Source organism: Colossoma macropomum, unplaced genomic scaffold, assembly GCF_904425465.1.
Source record: "Colossoma macropomum unplaced genomic scaffold, Colossoma_macropomum, whole genome shotgun sequence".
In the NCBI taxonomy this organism is placed as follows: Eukaryota; Metazoa; Chordata; class Actinopteri; order Characiformes; family Serrasalmidae; genus Colossoma; species Colossoma macropomum.
Window position 1 is genome coordinate 21,410,175 of NW_023494805.1, and position 15,387 is coordinate 21,425,561.

Sequence of the window (15,387 nt, forward strand, 5' to 3'; positions counted from 1 at the left end):
TGCACTCTGTAGAGCTTGTCCATAAATAATGCATGGCAAACTGTGCCAGTATCTGATCAGTGGCAAAATCAGAATACAGTGAGAGGGTGAATAAAGTCTTTAAGGGTCTATATTTTTCCACAAAGTATATGTACATGGAATATAAGTCCTGTATTTAATTGGAAAACTTACAAAGACAACATATCAAATGTTGAAAATTTAAAATTTTATTATTTTTTGAAAATATATGCCCATTTGGAATACAATGCCAGTAACACATTTAAAAAAAAAAGTTGGGATGGTGGCATGTTTACCATTGTGTTGCATCAACTCTTCTTTTAACACCACACTGTGAGCATCCAATTGCTGTAGTTTTGAAAGTAAAATGTTTTCTCATTCTTGTTTGGCATAGGATTTCAGCTGCTCAACAGATTGGGGTCTCCTTTGTCATATTTTTCATTTCATAATGCACCCAATTTTTTCAGTGGGTGACAGGTCTGGACTGCAGGAAGGCCAGTTTAGCACCTGGACTCTTTTACTACAGAGCCATGCTGTTGTAGTACGTACAGAATGTGGTTTGGCATTGTTTTGCTGAAATAAGCAAGGCCTTCCCTGAAAAGTTGTTGTCTTGATGGCAGCACGTGTTGCTCCAAAACCTGTACATATCATTCAGCATTAATGGCATCTTCACAGATGTGCAAGTGACCCATGCCATGAGCACTAATGCACCCCCATACAGTCACGGTTGCTGGCTTTTGAACTGATAACAAGCCGGTTGGTCCCTTATCAATGATTTCCATAAAAAATAAAAAAATAAATAAATTTGTTGGACCACAGGACCTTTTCCCACTTTTCCTCAGTCTGTTTTAAATGAACTTGGGCCCAGAAAAGGTGGCAGTGTTCTGGATCCTGTTTGTATATGTTTTTTTTCATTGCATGGTAGAATTTCAACTTGCCTTTGTGGATGCAGCACCGACAACGTGTTCACAGACAGTGGTTTTTGGAAGTGTTCCTGAGCCCATGCAGTGATTTCCACTGCAGGATCATTTCTGTTTTTAATGCAGTGTAACCTTAGGAACCCAAAGATCATGGCCATCTGGTATTGTTTTTCAGCCTTGTCTTTTGCATACAGAGCCTCCTCCGGATTCTCAGAAAATTTTTAAAGATATTGTATACTGTGGGTGATGAAATCCCAGTGTTCTCTGCTATTTTATGTTGAAAACTGTTATTCTTGAATTGTTGCACTATTTGCCTGCGCACTATTTGCCTGCGCAAGACCATTATTGTATTGAGAAGACCAACACTACAAAGCAATTTCTGACACGCATATATGCTATTGAGTAATGCCAGTGACAGTCTGAGTTAGTGTTTGTCCAGGATGTTACTGAGGGAGCTAACGTTAGAGAAAAATAAGGGAACTGCCAGTCTCTTGTGGGAATAATAGCCTTTAGCAGTGCATCTTCGTCAGTCAGCTGCATCACACAACTAGTGTTCAGTTAAGCCGAGAAATCTGCAGCTCAACAGCTGCTTCTGTTGCATTGTTTGAACACCAAAGTATGCAACCAATCAGCACCATCAACAACTGTATACAAAGAGAGTTTCCTAACAGTTCTTCCTGTTGTAACACATAAAGACAGTGAGGGAAGGCTAGCACTGTCTTCACAATAGGAGTCTGTGTCAGAGTAAACCAAGAGAATAACTGCTGAAGAACAATAACCCAGAATTAACACAAACATTTCTCACACACCTTACAATATGTTTAACAGAAAGTTACACAGAGGCCTCAACTTTTCAGAAGTTTCAGTGTTTAGTGTGTTCACCCTTTGCCTTTTTCCAACTTCCATTCTTTTGTTGCAAACTTGATTTCAGTTTTTCTGCAGGGATATTTTTTCACACCTCCAAAGTTCAGTCTTAGAAGATGGTTTCATTTTCCACTTCTCATGATTCAAGTAGTGCTTGAATTTTTTGGACAACAACTTTGATATTAAAGGGGCCATATCATCGTATGTCTATATAGTCCATATATGCAACCTGTTAAAACAGCCCATTTTGAATTCACTGTTTTTGTGATGTCAATGAAATCAACACATTTACATATATCCATCTATTCACCATAGCCAACAACAGTTTAGCCCTGCCTACTCTCACTGAAAATATGCAGAGTATTTCAGAGCGGGTTGCTTTTTGAATAAGGTATAAAAGGTACAGCCAAACAGATGAGCCAAAGCTCATTTACATATATTAGTCTTAAAGGCACAGTAACAAAAACAGCTTGTTTATGGGATAAAATTGGAAAATCATTATGTTAAAATATATTTTAACTTTTTTTTTATTTAAATTTTTTTAATTTTATTTTTTTTTTATTTAAAAACTTTTATAACCCTTTTCCACAGCATCCTGTAGTCTTTCAATTATTAAACCCCATGGTCTCTTGTGACACAAGTCCCTTACGTTAGTTGAAGTAATGAATCAAAAGATGCAATGATAGAGATCCACAATGCTGCCTTAGCCTCTATTATTGTTATATGCAGTGCAGAAGATTCTGTCCAGAATTCAAATCACTCAGCAATTTTAGCCTGAAGTGCGAAATTTGTTTAATGGAAATCTGACAAACTTTTATGACTTTTCAGCTTTTAATTTAAAAAGCACTTAAGCAGCACTAAGAGATTGTGTTACCTAACCCCTTTTCACAGTAGCCATGAAATGATAAGGTTGTGGGGAAAAATATTTTATTTGGTTATTTTAAATAAAAGTATTTAAGTCGATTTCATTCCACTGGCAGAATGGACACTAGAGGGCCTGCAGAGAGATGTTAGTGAGAAGACTAAATAAAGTCAGAATTATCAATTTTTCCACCTCTGTGTTAAAAGTTTAAAAGTAGGTGAATGTCCCACGCATTTTAGCCACCACAACACTCGCACAGCCTTTTGGAGGAGAGAAAGTGAGGGCCACTGGTGAGCATCCTGTAATGTGGGCCTCTTCCTCAGCTTCCTCTGCTTGCAGCACTGCTGAAGAAGATCGAAATGCAGCGACCTGCCAAAGACAGGCTTGATACCTGATCGACCTGCAACCAGACTGCTCAATAATTGATGCCAGAGAGTCGTGCAGTTTGGCATACATGTCCGATTTTACTCACTGATCGTTTGCTACTCAATAATGTTGCAGTCTGGTGTCTGCTCCAGCGCTGTCTGTGTTCTATCTGCTGTTGTTCTCACCTTCTTATCTTCTCTGACAGCTAACACAGCCACAATAGCTTCATACCAGCAGAATGAAGATCGGGGAGAGACCTCACAGGCTGAACTCAGTACACAGGTGGAGGAGATAAGAGCCATAGAGCTGTGTGGATATGAAATCTCTGATGATCACGTGACTACAATGGGACCTGCACTAAAATTACTGTACTAAAGTTAATATTAACACAGGATGTTGGTAATGTTATAGGATAAGAGAACTAAAATACGCATTGCTCTCACACCAACCATATGAAGAGCAGGGCTTGTGTCCACTTAGCTTGAGAATTAGAATGCTGCATGTCTATAATGTATGCTTAGACATGGGATAATTATCAGTTTAATGATAAACTGAGAAATAAAACCCAATGTTAATCATATGGATTCAATTTCGAATTGTTCTGATAACCTCAGTCAATTTATAACTCCTACTATAAGTGTACAAAATACATGAAAAAAGTTGTCTTGGCTGTAAATGTCTAAGCTGATGACAATGCTAATACCACACTGCATTCACAGCTACACTGTTAGAAATAAAGGTTCTGTGCAGGTACATTTTTCATTCATCAAGGTACAAACAATGTAAATGTTCCCTCAAAGGTACAACAGTGGTTTTATGGTCTAATTGTGCACCTTAAATAATTTTTTCCCGAAGTACATATTTGTAATTTTTTATAATCTAATGTTTTAAAACAGAACAGTAAAATAAAAAGCCTGGAGACGAGACTGGGTGTGTGGATTCAGTACAACTTAGAAAACAGAATTTCAGTGGATTATGGTTCCCTGACTAAAAGTACTGTGATGTACACTTGAGAGTACCACCCCAGTGACAAGAGGGATACTGCCTCATTTCTGAGAGTGTAGGTAGATGGTTAGGGTAAGTGGTTTCATTTGGCCCACAGAAAATACAAACAAATGTGTCTTTGAGTCTTCATACTCCAAGAAAAAAAAAAGTGAAACTTCTTTACCCACATGATATGACATAATATTTACCAACATGTTAATTCATCCAGGACTAATATAACCTTTGAATTACTTTCACAGTTCCCTTTCATAGAACACTCTCATTAAAAAGGTACTAAACTATATGTTCTCGTGGTGTTTATTTATTTATTTATTTATTTATTTATTTATTTATTTTTTGGCTTAAACTCCATACACCCTATCTTGGCAAATAGGCCTTTTATTCCATTGTTTTATTTTGGGAAAAAAAATAAACTCTTTTAAAGGTACACAATTAGACCTAATGGACTGCTGTTGTACCCTTGTGGGTTCATTTACGTTTGGACCTTAGAAGACAAAAATGTACCTGTACTGTACCCTTTTTTCTGAAAGTATAGATTAAAGCCTATGACATCTTTCCAGATGTGGGAATTTGGAATCTGTTAAAAGTTACTGATATGATGGATTGTATGGGACTAAAATCAGAAATATATGGTGGCTTTTGGACAGAGTCCCCCAAAGCAGTGTCGTTTTACTTCAAGACTTATTCTGGATCTGAAACTTTTGGAGGAAAGTGAAAGGCCCCTTTTTATTCAAAGGTGAAATCTCATATGAAGGCTTATTTTAATATTATGTTAAACTGCAGTCTATGAAACAGAAACTATAGTATTGTAATTGACCAACGCCAAAACTCTGTGTTCAGGTGCCTCGGGAATACTAACGCTCTGAGCATTGGGACGACTTGATTCAAGCACTGCATAAAATAAATAAATAAAGTGCAAAGGCACATCTCGGCTTCACAGTGACTTTATCATCCACCTGACACTGCATGATATTGCCTTGTGTTGTGTTGTCTGCTTTCAAGCCTCGCCTCGTCTTTGCCTTCTGAGAACAGAGAGATTTCTTGAACTGTATTTTTATGAAAGGCAGAACAATAACTGTCAGTCATGGCCCCACAGGAAACAGGACTGCGAGAGGGGAAGATGAAAGAAAAATGGCTTATAGTGAGAGGATGAGTGAGAGAACTTGCCTTCAGAGAGGGGTCACGTACCTGCTGCCAAAGGGAGGAGGGCATTATGCGTTCTGTTAAATGCATTCTTTGACAAATTATTTGATCTGTGGCTGAGACGCATTTGGCTGGCAGCTGTGTAAAGAGACAGGGGCTATGTTAGCCAGGACAGCTCAGTCACTGCAATCTCCAAAAGCCCAGACTTTAAGCAAACTTCCAATAAATATACTATAGGAAAGTATTTTATACCATAGTATAGCATGAATATGTAAGTTAACATCATTGTCACATCCTCTTTGTTACAAACCTAATACAAAATATACAAACTTTTTACTTTATTAGAAACAACTGCCTTTTAGTTAATGATAGGCTATTTTATTAAAAACACCTACTTGTGCATTCGCTTACTGGCTGCTTTATTAGAAACATGTACCTTTTACTGAATATCTGGCCAGTTTATTAGAAACAGTTACCTTGTTGAACAAGCTGGTCATTTCATTAGAAACAAATACTTTTACTCACTGGCCACTTTATTAGAAACACCTACCTTGTACTTCCACATACTGGCCACTTTATTAGTAATATGTACCTTTTATTTAATTTTTGGTCACTTTATTATAAATGACTACCTTGTACCTTGACTCACTGTCTGCTTTATTAGAAACACTTACCCTTTACTTAATATCTGTCCACTTAATTGGAAACACCAACTTGTAATTCCACTCACTGATCACTTTATTGGAAACATCTTTCTTGTGCTTTTTACTCACTGGCCACTATTTTAGAAACAATTACCTTGTACTTTGACACACTGGCTACTAGAAGCACCTACATTTTACTCAATATCTGGCCACTTTATTGGAAACACCTTTGTACTTTCACTAACTGGCCACTGTATTAGAAACATTTGCCTTTCATTTAATATCTGGCCACATTATTAGAAACATTTGCCTTGTACTTAAACTCAATGGCCACTTATTAGAAACACATGTATTTTATTTCATTTCTGGCCACTTATTAGAAACAGCTACCTAGTACTTCGACTCACTGGCTACTTTTTTAGAAACACTTACCTTTTACTTACTACCCCATTTTAAAAAGGTAAATGTAAATAAATGTAAAATGTAATGATGTTCAAATCATTTAAACCACAAGTGGCTTTTTATCATTTGAGAAATATCGCTAAAGTTCGGCATTTTCTCTCTCAGAGCGGCGCAGAGAAACTTGTTCATGCATTTGTCACAAGCAGACTTGACTACTGTAATGCTCTTCTTACTGGACTTCCTGAGAACTCTATACATCCCTTACAACTTGTACAAAACGCGGCAGCGCGCATCCTAACAAAAAACAAAAAAAGAGAGATCATATCTCTCCTGTCTTAAAAGAACTGCACTGGCTACCTGTAACGCTCAGGATAGATTTTAAAGTTCTGCTACTAGTTTTTAAAGCTCAAAATGACCTAGCACCCGCTTACATCACAGAGTCTCTGTCTGTTTATGTTCCGGCACGTAATCTAAGATCTGCAGATAGTAACCTTCTACAAATACCCTCTGTAAAATACAGAAAACACGGAGAGGCCTCTTTCAGTTATTATGCTTCTAAACTGTGGAACTCAATTCCACCTTTTATTAGACAGTCAAGCTCAGTGCTCACTTTTAAGAAACATCTAAAAACGTATCTCTTTAACTTAGCATTTAATTAAAACTCTACGTCTTGTGGTATTTATCTTCACATTTGATCTTTTTCATTTTCTTCTGATTCTAAATACATACTAATGATTTCTTGTAAAACTGTTTTATCACCTGTCTATAAAGCACTTTGAGCTGCCACCCGCATGAAAAGTGCTATATAAATAAAAATGATTATTATTATTATTGTTATTCCAAAAAAGTTGGGATGGATGCACGATTACGAATGTTTTGCATCACCTCTTCTTTTAACAACACTCTAAGTGTTTGGGAACTGAGAAGACCAATTGCTGTAGTTTTGAAAGTGAAATGTTTTCCCGTTCTTGCTTGATGCAGGATTTTAGAAGAGTTCAGGATCTCCTTTGTAGTATTTTTCTTTTCATAATGCACCAAATGTTTTCAATGGGTGATTAGGCACTCAGACTCTCTTACTATGGAGCCATGCTGTTGTAATACATGGTTTGACATCATCTTGCTGAAGTAAGCAAGGCCTTTCCTGAAAAAGACATTGTCTGGATTGCAGCATATGTTGCTCCAAAACCAGTACATTCAGCATTAACATTGCCTTCACAGACGTGCAAGTCACGCATGCCATGTGCACTAATGCGCACCTATGCCATCATGGATGCTGGCTTTTGAACTGTGTGCTGATAACAACCTGGATGGTCTTTAGCTTGGAGGATGCAATGTCCATGATTTCCAAAAAGAATTTCACATTTTGATTTGTCGGACCACAGGACACTTTTTCACTTTGCTTAAGTCAATTTAAAAGGAGATTATGCCCAGAGAAAGGGGTGGAGTTTCTGGATCCTGTTTATATATGGTTTCTTCTTTGCATGTTAGAGTTTTAATTTGCAATTGTGAATGCAGCGATGAACTGTTTTCGCAGACAAGTGTTTTCGGATGTGTTGCTGAGCCCACACAGTGATTTACACTACAGAATATTTTCTGTTTTTAGTGCGGTGTAGCTGGAGGGCCCAAAGATCACAGCCAGCCAATATTGGTTTTGGACTTCTTCAGATTCTCTGAATCTTTTAATGAAGATGATGAAATCTCCAAGATCTTTGTGTTGAAAAATGTTATTGTTGAATTGTTGCACTATTTGCCCGTGAAGTCTTTCACAGAGTGGTGAAGTCCTCATGATCTTTACTTCTAAACAAAAACAAAAAACTGAGCCTCTGTGGGATGCTTTTTGTATACCCAGTTATATTACTGACCTGTTGCCAATTAACCACCAGGTGTAGCATTACACAACTTCGTCAGTCTTCTGTTGCTTTTTGATAATTTGATATGTTGTCTTTATACTATTTTCAATTATTTATAGGGTTTAAATGATATGCACATCATTGCATTTTGCTTTTATTTACATTTTGCACAGCGTCCCAACTTTTTTGGAAACAGGTTGTAATATCTGACCACTTTATTAGAAACACCTACTTTGTACTTCCTCTCACTGGCCACTTTTTTAGAAACACTGGTCTTTTACTTAATACCAGATAACTTTCTTAGAAATGCTACTTTATACTTTCACTCACTGGCCACATTTTTTAGAAACCTGTACCTTGCAGTTTTATAATTGGAAAATGCCTGTTACCCTTTACAGTGTGTTTTGCGGACCAAAAGCAAAAGAAATGGCCCAAAATGACTTGGAAAAAAGTCTGGTTCCATTGACATACATTAAAAATAAAGTACATTTTGTCCTTTTCCTGTAAAGTTATCATTTTGAAGATACGAGGTTTTTTGGATAACAGCGATTCACCAAGTTGTGAAGTCCATGTATATAGTCACAAAGCAGCAAGAGAAAGAAACCTTGAGAGGATCCTTTTCCTCGTCCTGTTCTGGTGGACACCAAATAGCAATGCAGTAACACAACAAGAGCAATATGAATAGAGAATAGCATTTTACAACTAATATGCAATGTTGAATATAGAGGAAACAACAGAAAAAAAGGAAACCTTTCTGTGAATGGACAGAAGTATTTAGATTAACCCTTTATAACTGATAACTACTGTTAGTGGCCTATCATAGTAACATGAAAATCAGTCACTGTTACCAGTGAAAACTTGTGACTACTGTTCACAGAAAATGTTTGGGGTGACTGAGAACAATATATAGTGTAACATAACCGGATGCAAGCAGTGATTCTGGCAAACTATTATAGCCTAACTAAAAAGGGAGAGCCAGAAGGCAGCAAAAACATGAAGTCTCCCTGAGATGTCAGCTCCCCTCCACTCCACCGTAATCAAACTTAAGTGCATGAAAGCAGCGGGACGATAGCACCAATAAGAGTTATTTGGGTTGGGGGTGATTCTGAACAAAGCAGTGGCATGGTAGTGTATGGTCCTGGTACAAGTGTATCGGGCACAGTGGTGTCGCTGGGGTTTTTACACGTCAGTGTTACTGCTAGGTTTAGAGCAGTATGCCAGACCATTGAGGAAGGGCTATAGGATTGATGATACAAATTGTACATCAACACTCTGTAATTGTACCTCTAATAAAGTGGCTGGGGAGTGTGTACATAGACACCTCCCTGAAATGTATGAAATGTGTGGTAAATAGTAAAAAGATTTTGTTAGCCGAACTACACAATAGTTTATAGTTGAACTACACAAATGTAGAATCAGAAAAAAATCTAACCTACAAGGATGGGGTTCTAAGAAAATAACTCAAATCTGAGAGTGGAGAAATTAATCACAGTTACACACTCACCATAGAAACACTTACCATGTACTCACATTTATTTATCAAAAAGGAAGCCAGACACCTATGTCAGGGTACGTTTATATCTGTCATATAATTCCTTGGTCTGGACTAAAGCAGAAAAAGATGCATTGTAGCATTTTAGTTTTGGTTCGGTAAGTATTCACATTGGTGATTTTTTTTATTTTTTATTGAAGGACAAAAGCAAGTTGTGCAGTGTTCATTTAAAGCATTATTTCTCCTTCCATTTTCTTCAGTGGACAGCCGGTCCACCAACGCCCTCTCCACCACTTTGCCACCCTCCAACCCCTCTCCACCACCCTCATCGTTCTCACTTGCTCTAACTAACCACACTAACAGAACAAACACACCAACGTTCATTTTAGTGGAACCAAACCTGCCAATTGTAAACACAACCTAAATGTACAGTTGTACAAAAGAATCTTCCATCTTGACATTTTTAAGTTAATAGTAAAGCATAATGTAAAGTTCCTATAGGGATTGAATTTGCATTTCGGATTGCATGGCAAACCACACTCATCTGTTCCTCTTTTGAATTCATTAGCAGACACAGATGGCTTTAAAATATGTGATCAAGCTGGAGAAGACATGCTTGTGCTTAACAACCCCCCGTCTAATTTAAAATGGGGATCGATATTGCAAGAAATTTGTAGACACACAAACAGACCAAGGCCTTGAATAAAGCAGAATAACATAAAAGCAGAGCCTTCCCAGCTGCAAAGAGGCAAAAGACGAGAGTCATTAAAGCTCACTGGTCTCGTCAAGCATGTGTTTGATTTGCGCACATTTATAGTTTATTGAAGAAACATTAATGATAACACTTGTTAGTGGAACACAGATTAAATTTAGGCCTTATCATACCCTTTCATTTTCACTTTTTTTCCACAGCAGCTCTGAAAAGTTAGCTAACGAAACAGGGAAAAGTACATGCTGTACTCAAAATAGTCCTCTTTCAGGATGAGGACATGGAAACAATACAAAGAGGTACACGGTATGTTTAATTCATAAACTTATGAAGTGAGGATACAGGTGTCGAATGAGATTTAGAAATGTTCTGAAATGTTCTGAAAGGAGATCTTTCTCCTGTCTTTACAATTCCTAACCATGTGGAATATGTGACACATTCTGTGCATCTCCAATGCAACTGAAAACAAGTAAACAGGAACGTCAGGAATGTGATTGGCAGTGCATGAGCAGTGCTTAATTTGTAAATTATGAGGTTTCAGGGTAGTGAGTTTTATGTGTCATGAAACTCATAAGAAAGTGGGCTTTAAAAAAGTGCATTAGACATGCAGCTCAGTGGTAGGTTTCTCAATAATGTTGGGTCTTAATTAGATTCATTAGTAAGTTAACAAGGCTCTAAAGCAACAAATTTCCCTTTGAACATTAACATGTACATGTTTCTCAAACAAACTAGACAGACTCTTAAGAAAAACTCAACAAATTGCTTCTTCACAAACCATGTTTCTGCTAAACCAAAATCAATTGACCATCGTAACAATTTCAGTAGCCAATACTGTGTACAGAGGCTTGGTGCCCCAGGAGAAAATTGTTTAGACAAGAAAATAAAGCATTTTGGTATACTCTGAGAACAGAAAGTAATAGCTGTAAAATTATTCCATTTACTGAGGTCAAGAACTATGGTCAGCTCTATTAAAGTCAGTGCCATATTCATCTTTAAAACAGTGAATTTCACGATGAGTTTGTATATGAATTAGTAATGTGTTAGAAGGTGGAAAGTGACGGGAAAGGGACACTAAAAGGGCCAATCAGATATTTACTACGGTCAGTGCACATGTGGCTCCACCCCTATATCTGTCCCCTGTTTTGAGGGATGACTGACAAATCTTACCCCTCTCAACAGTCATTTTATCAAATCTAATCATACTAGGATCAGCTACACTATAGCTGTGTCACAATCCTTCACAGGCAGCGCAAAAACATTCAAAAAATGGTGGAAACAATTGCGAGTGGTGAGATGCTGTGGCACCAGAATTCCTAAAGCAATGTAATGAAATGTGAAATTTAATTCAATGTTTTTGTAAGATTTAAACAAATTACATTGTTTCATTAAGTTGTGATGTGTCATTGTGACGCTGTCAGGCTGCTAAGAATGTGCACACGTATGTTCTGAAGAGGAGCTTTCATATACCAGTGCTTTAAGGTCTCTCCTACCTCTGCAGTCTTCACTTTTACACACGTCTTATATCTTGCATTGTAATTGTGCCTCTCCTTGACAAGAAAAAAATTGCTAGGCTCTTATGAAGCCTATTGTTAAAGCTACACTATGTAAGATTTGGAGACCTCTCTGGTGCAAATGTGTCATTTCATGCAGTGTTTTGAAGAGCATGTAGTAATGTTGATTTTGCTTTGAACTAACCTAAGCAGACGCATCTGATTATTGAGAGCATGTTGAAAGAGTATTCGAAGAGAACTAAGAAACTTGGTCAACATGTCTTCTAAAGATGTAAGTTGGATGATCTGCTATTGTCATCATATCTTTATCATTCATTCACCATAATTAGTCTAGCTGTCTGGGTGAGCAAGATGGACATCCCTCTCCTTCATCACTTGCTAGGCAGTGCAGGCATCTGTTAGCAGATTTCAAGGAATTGGCAGGTAATGTTCTCCTCCAAGCACGTTAGCCGCAGTTTGAGAAGATGCACATGCTAGATCTCATCCTCTCTGCTTAGTAGGATCATGTTATAGGGGGAAACCTAACTAGTGGGTGGAAATTGGCTTTCAACTAAATTGAGGAGCACAAATTTGCTTACATTTAAAAACAAAACCTAACCAGTATTTTGTGATATCTATCATGTTTACCATGCATTGAACAAAACAACCTTCTAGGAATTACTGCCACTCAGATCAGAGTATTGCATGAATTTACAGTGTATGTGAGCAAGGTGTTGAAGAACTTCTCCATACAGGAGGAGGAGAGGAGGGAGACCCTCACGTTTTGGTTTCTTGAACCTCAGTTTCCTCTATCCTCCGCAGGCCTTGGTCCGTGTTGTCATAGGAACCCTGGAGGAGATGGAGGTTTTTAAAACCTGCTGGGTCGCAGGTGCTGGAAATGAACAGGCTCCAATGATCCTGAAAGACATGGCAATTTGGCAGGCACTGTTGGTGTAATGAGAATAGAATAGTAATGTTGCAGGGCCGAGTTGTCCTGCGCTGGAGGAAGCTGAGAGAGAGGCTAGCTGTGCCCCTGAAGCCTTCGTGTCGGGGTGTTTGCACATTAACCTGTGCAAATAGGGGTTACAGAGTTGCCTTGCTGCCTCAGGGTGTGCACCTGCCAGAGGATAACACTCGCCACAGGCCCTGCTTGCCACATAACACAGACAACTCCTTTAAACGCCTCAGGCCGGTGTGTAAATGGGAGCAGAGGGAGAGGATGAGAGGAGAGACAGTAAGAGAAAGCTCAGCTGAGTGATACAGTCATAGATGAAAAATGTCTCCTCAGAGATCCTAATGTTCTCTCAATTGTGACACAGCTCCACTTTATTGAAACTGGTTGTTATACATTTTATTTAAGTCCGCTTACAACATTTGTGTTTTTATTAAAAAGTCAGAATTAATTAAAACTTCTTTTTATTGCTTAGAATTACACTGGCAGTAAACTGCTTTTGGCACATACATGTAAATCGCCTCTTTTCTGATTGGTTGCTCTGTATTGTGCTTTATTCAAAAAGCAGTCCAGCCTGGAACAAAATTGTTAAGTTGAAATCATCCTGTACATTATAAATAATGAAATTTAGTCCTGTTTGGTTTGGAATCCTCCCCACCTTCCCCTCTAAAACTCACAGACTGTCTTTAGTAACAATGTTCCTCATGACTTTGGTGTGAATGGCTCGGCTGAACTGTTGTTGGCTGAATGGACACTCATATGTTAATATGTTTATGGTTGTGACATCACAACCATGATGAATAATAAATGAGCGTTTATTGCAGCTTAGTTTTTGCATGTATGTGCTGCTTGGATTGAGAACTGAATGATTTTGAAATAACAATGTTTACATACCATTCATATCATTTTAAAAATCAAGGAAAAACCATTCTTCCAGAATATGACCCCTTTAAAAAATCATGAAACAACTATACATCTTTTACAATAGCAAATAAAGTGTTTTACTATTTAAAAATATTAAAAGCGCAGTATACAACATTGTTAAATTTATGGACACATTGCCAAGGTGAACAATGCTGGGCTAGCAAAATAGTTTTTTTTTAGGTCTTTGTGGCTTTAAAACCCTTGACAAATGTTATACAGGCTAATACCATGACAAAACATTAGAGCAAGCATCGACACAGCAAGTCATGTTAACTAATGTTAGCAAGGTTGTGGGTTAACAAACTGTCGCTACAATTGCTGCTGTATAGTTAACCAGTTGGTATCACAAACATTAGCGAATGGGATAAAACATTACTGACTTATTGGTTCTGTGAAACAGAGAAAATAAGTTAATATTACCCACCTGTAAACAGAGAAACTGCTCATCCCTTTTCATACTTTTCAAATTTCTCGGTGAAGATGAAGTCAGCTTCTTTTTTGTCAGCTTCTTGTTCAGATTTTTCCATTCCACCTTAAATGGTACAACAGTTAGGCGATATTCAGGTGCCTCAGCTTCTTTGAATTTTCCCAGTCTGCCTTAAATGGTGCAGCAGTCACTTACAGGTGCAGAATGGAACTGCTGCACCATTTAATGTGGAATGGGAAAATGAAGCTAAATTCAGCCTTGTCACCTCTGAGGAATATTCAGCAGAGGAATATTGGGAAGATCAAATTTCAGGTGAAAGGTCGCTTTCACCTGAATGTTTCCTGCTGCATTCCACGCATCTTACATGCACAATGTTGTGTAGGCAGTAACTGTATGTTCGTTGGGGAGGGCAAAACAAAATGTGAGCAGGGCCAATATTTTCACATTGCGAGACTAACATGGACACGCAGCCAGACTGACTATAAAACAGAAAACAACTCTGATTATGATGCAATTGCTTGGATTACAGATGTCATTGCTCCACTATATCTTTACATATAAAGTAGTTGTTTGATGCAATCTTAGTGTTAAAAATGTTGTATATAGAATCTTTAAATAAGCAATTAATGCAAATAATAGACAAAAGAATATGAGTACAATGAATAGACGTAGTGTATATAAAAGAAGAAGAAAAAAAAGAATTAAATGAAAGATAATAAAAACAGTAAAATATCAAAGCATTTCAGTAGCAAACTTCAGATGAAAATGTAATATGTTACATGGCAATGTATTCTGATGTTTGATACTAAATTTCCCACTCATGCAATTTTGGACTGAAAATGAAAATTCAAAGTGAATTTTGTTATTTTAATTTGCCATTTGGTAAACTAATATTGACATTTCATTTACACAAAGATTTAGATGCTTTATAAGTGGCTTTATTTAAATAAAAATGTATTTTCAAACTGTATATTTATGCTTCATGTGACTATACAATAATGGTGTCAAAATGATAATTAAAATGTAATTTACTTTACAGCATTTGCACTCCTTAATAATGCATTGGAAATTGCATTATCAAAGAGAACACCAAGCAAAATGCCTTTGGAATGCATTCAACTCAACTACATTTTCATTTTTGTGGACTTCCCAGCCTGTCATTCATCCCTTCAGGGCAGGGCCAAAAGCATGCTCAGTGGAAAAGGCTTTATCTGCAAACATGGCAGCCAATCTTAGGTTAGAAGATGGGATGGTACAAAGCAGTATATACACTTTGTGATAATTGCTATGTCTTTATACACTACCCATAAAGACTCTTTAATCAAACGTGTGGCAGATTT

The 15,387-nt window shown here is 37.4% G+C and overlaps 1 protein-coding gene across 1 annotated transcript in view; it reads left to right on the forward strand.

The window, feature by feature from the left end:
* tnr (tenascin R (restrictin, janusin)) overlaps positions 1 to 15,387 on the forward strand; it is a 238,576-nt gene that overhangs the window by 106,708 nt on the left and 116,481 nt on the right. The window lies entirely within an intron of this gene.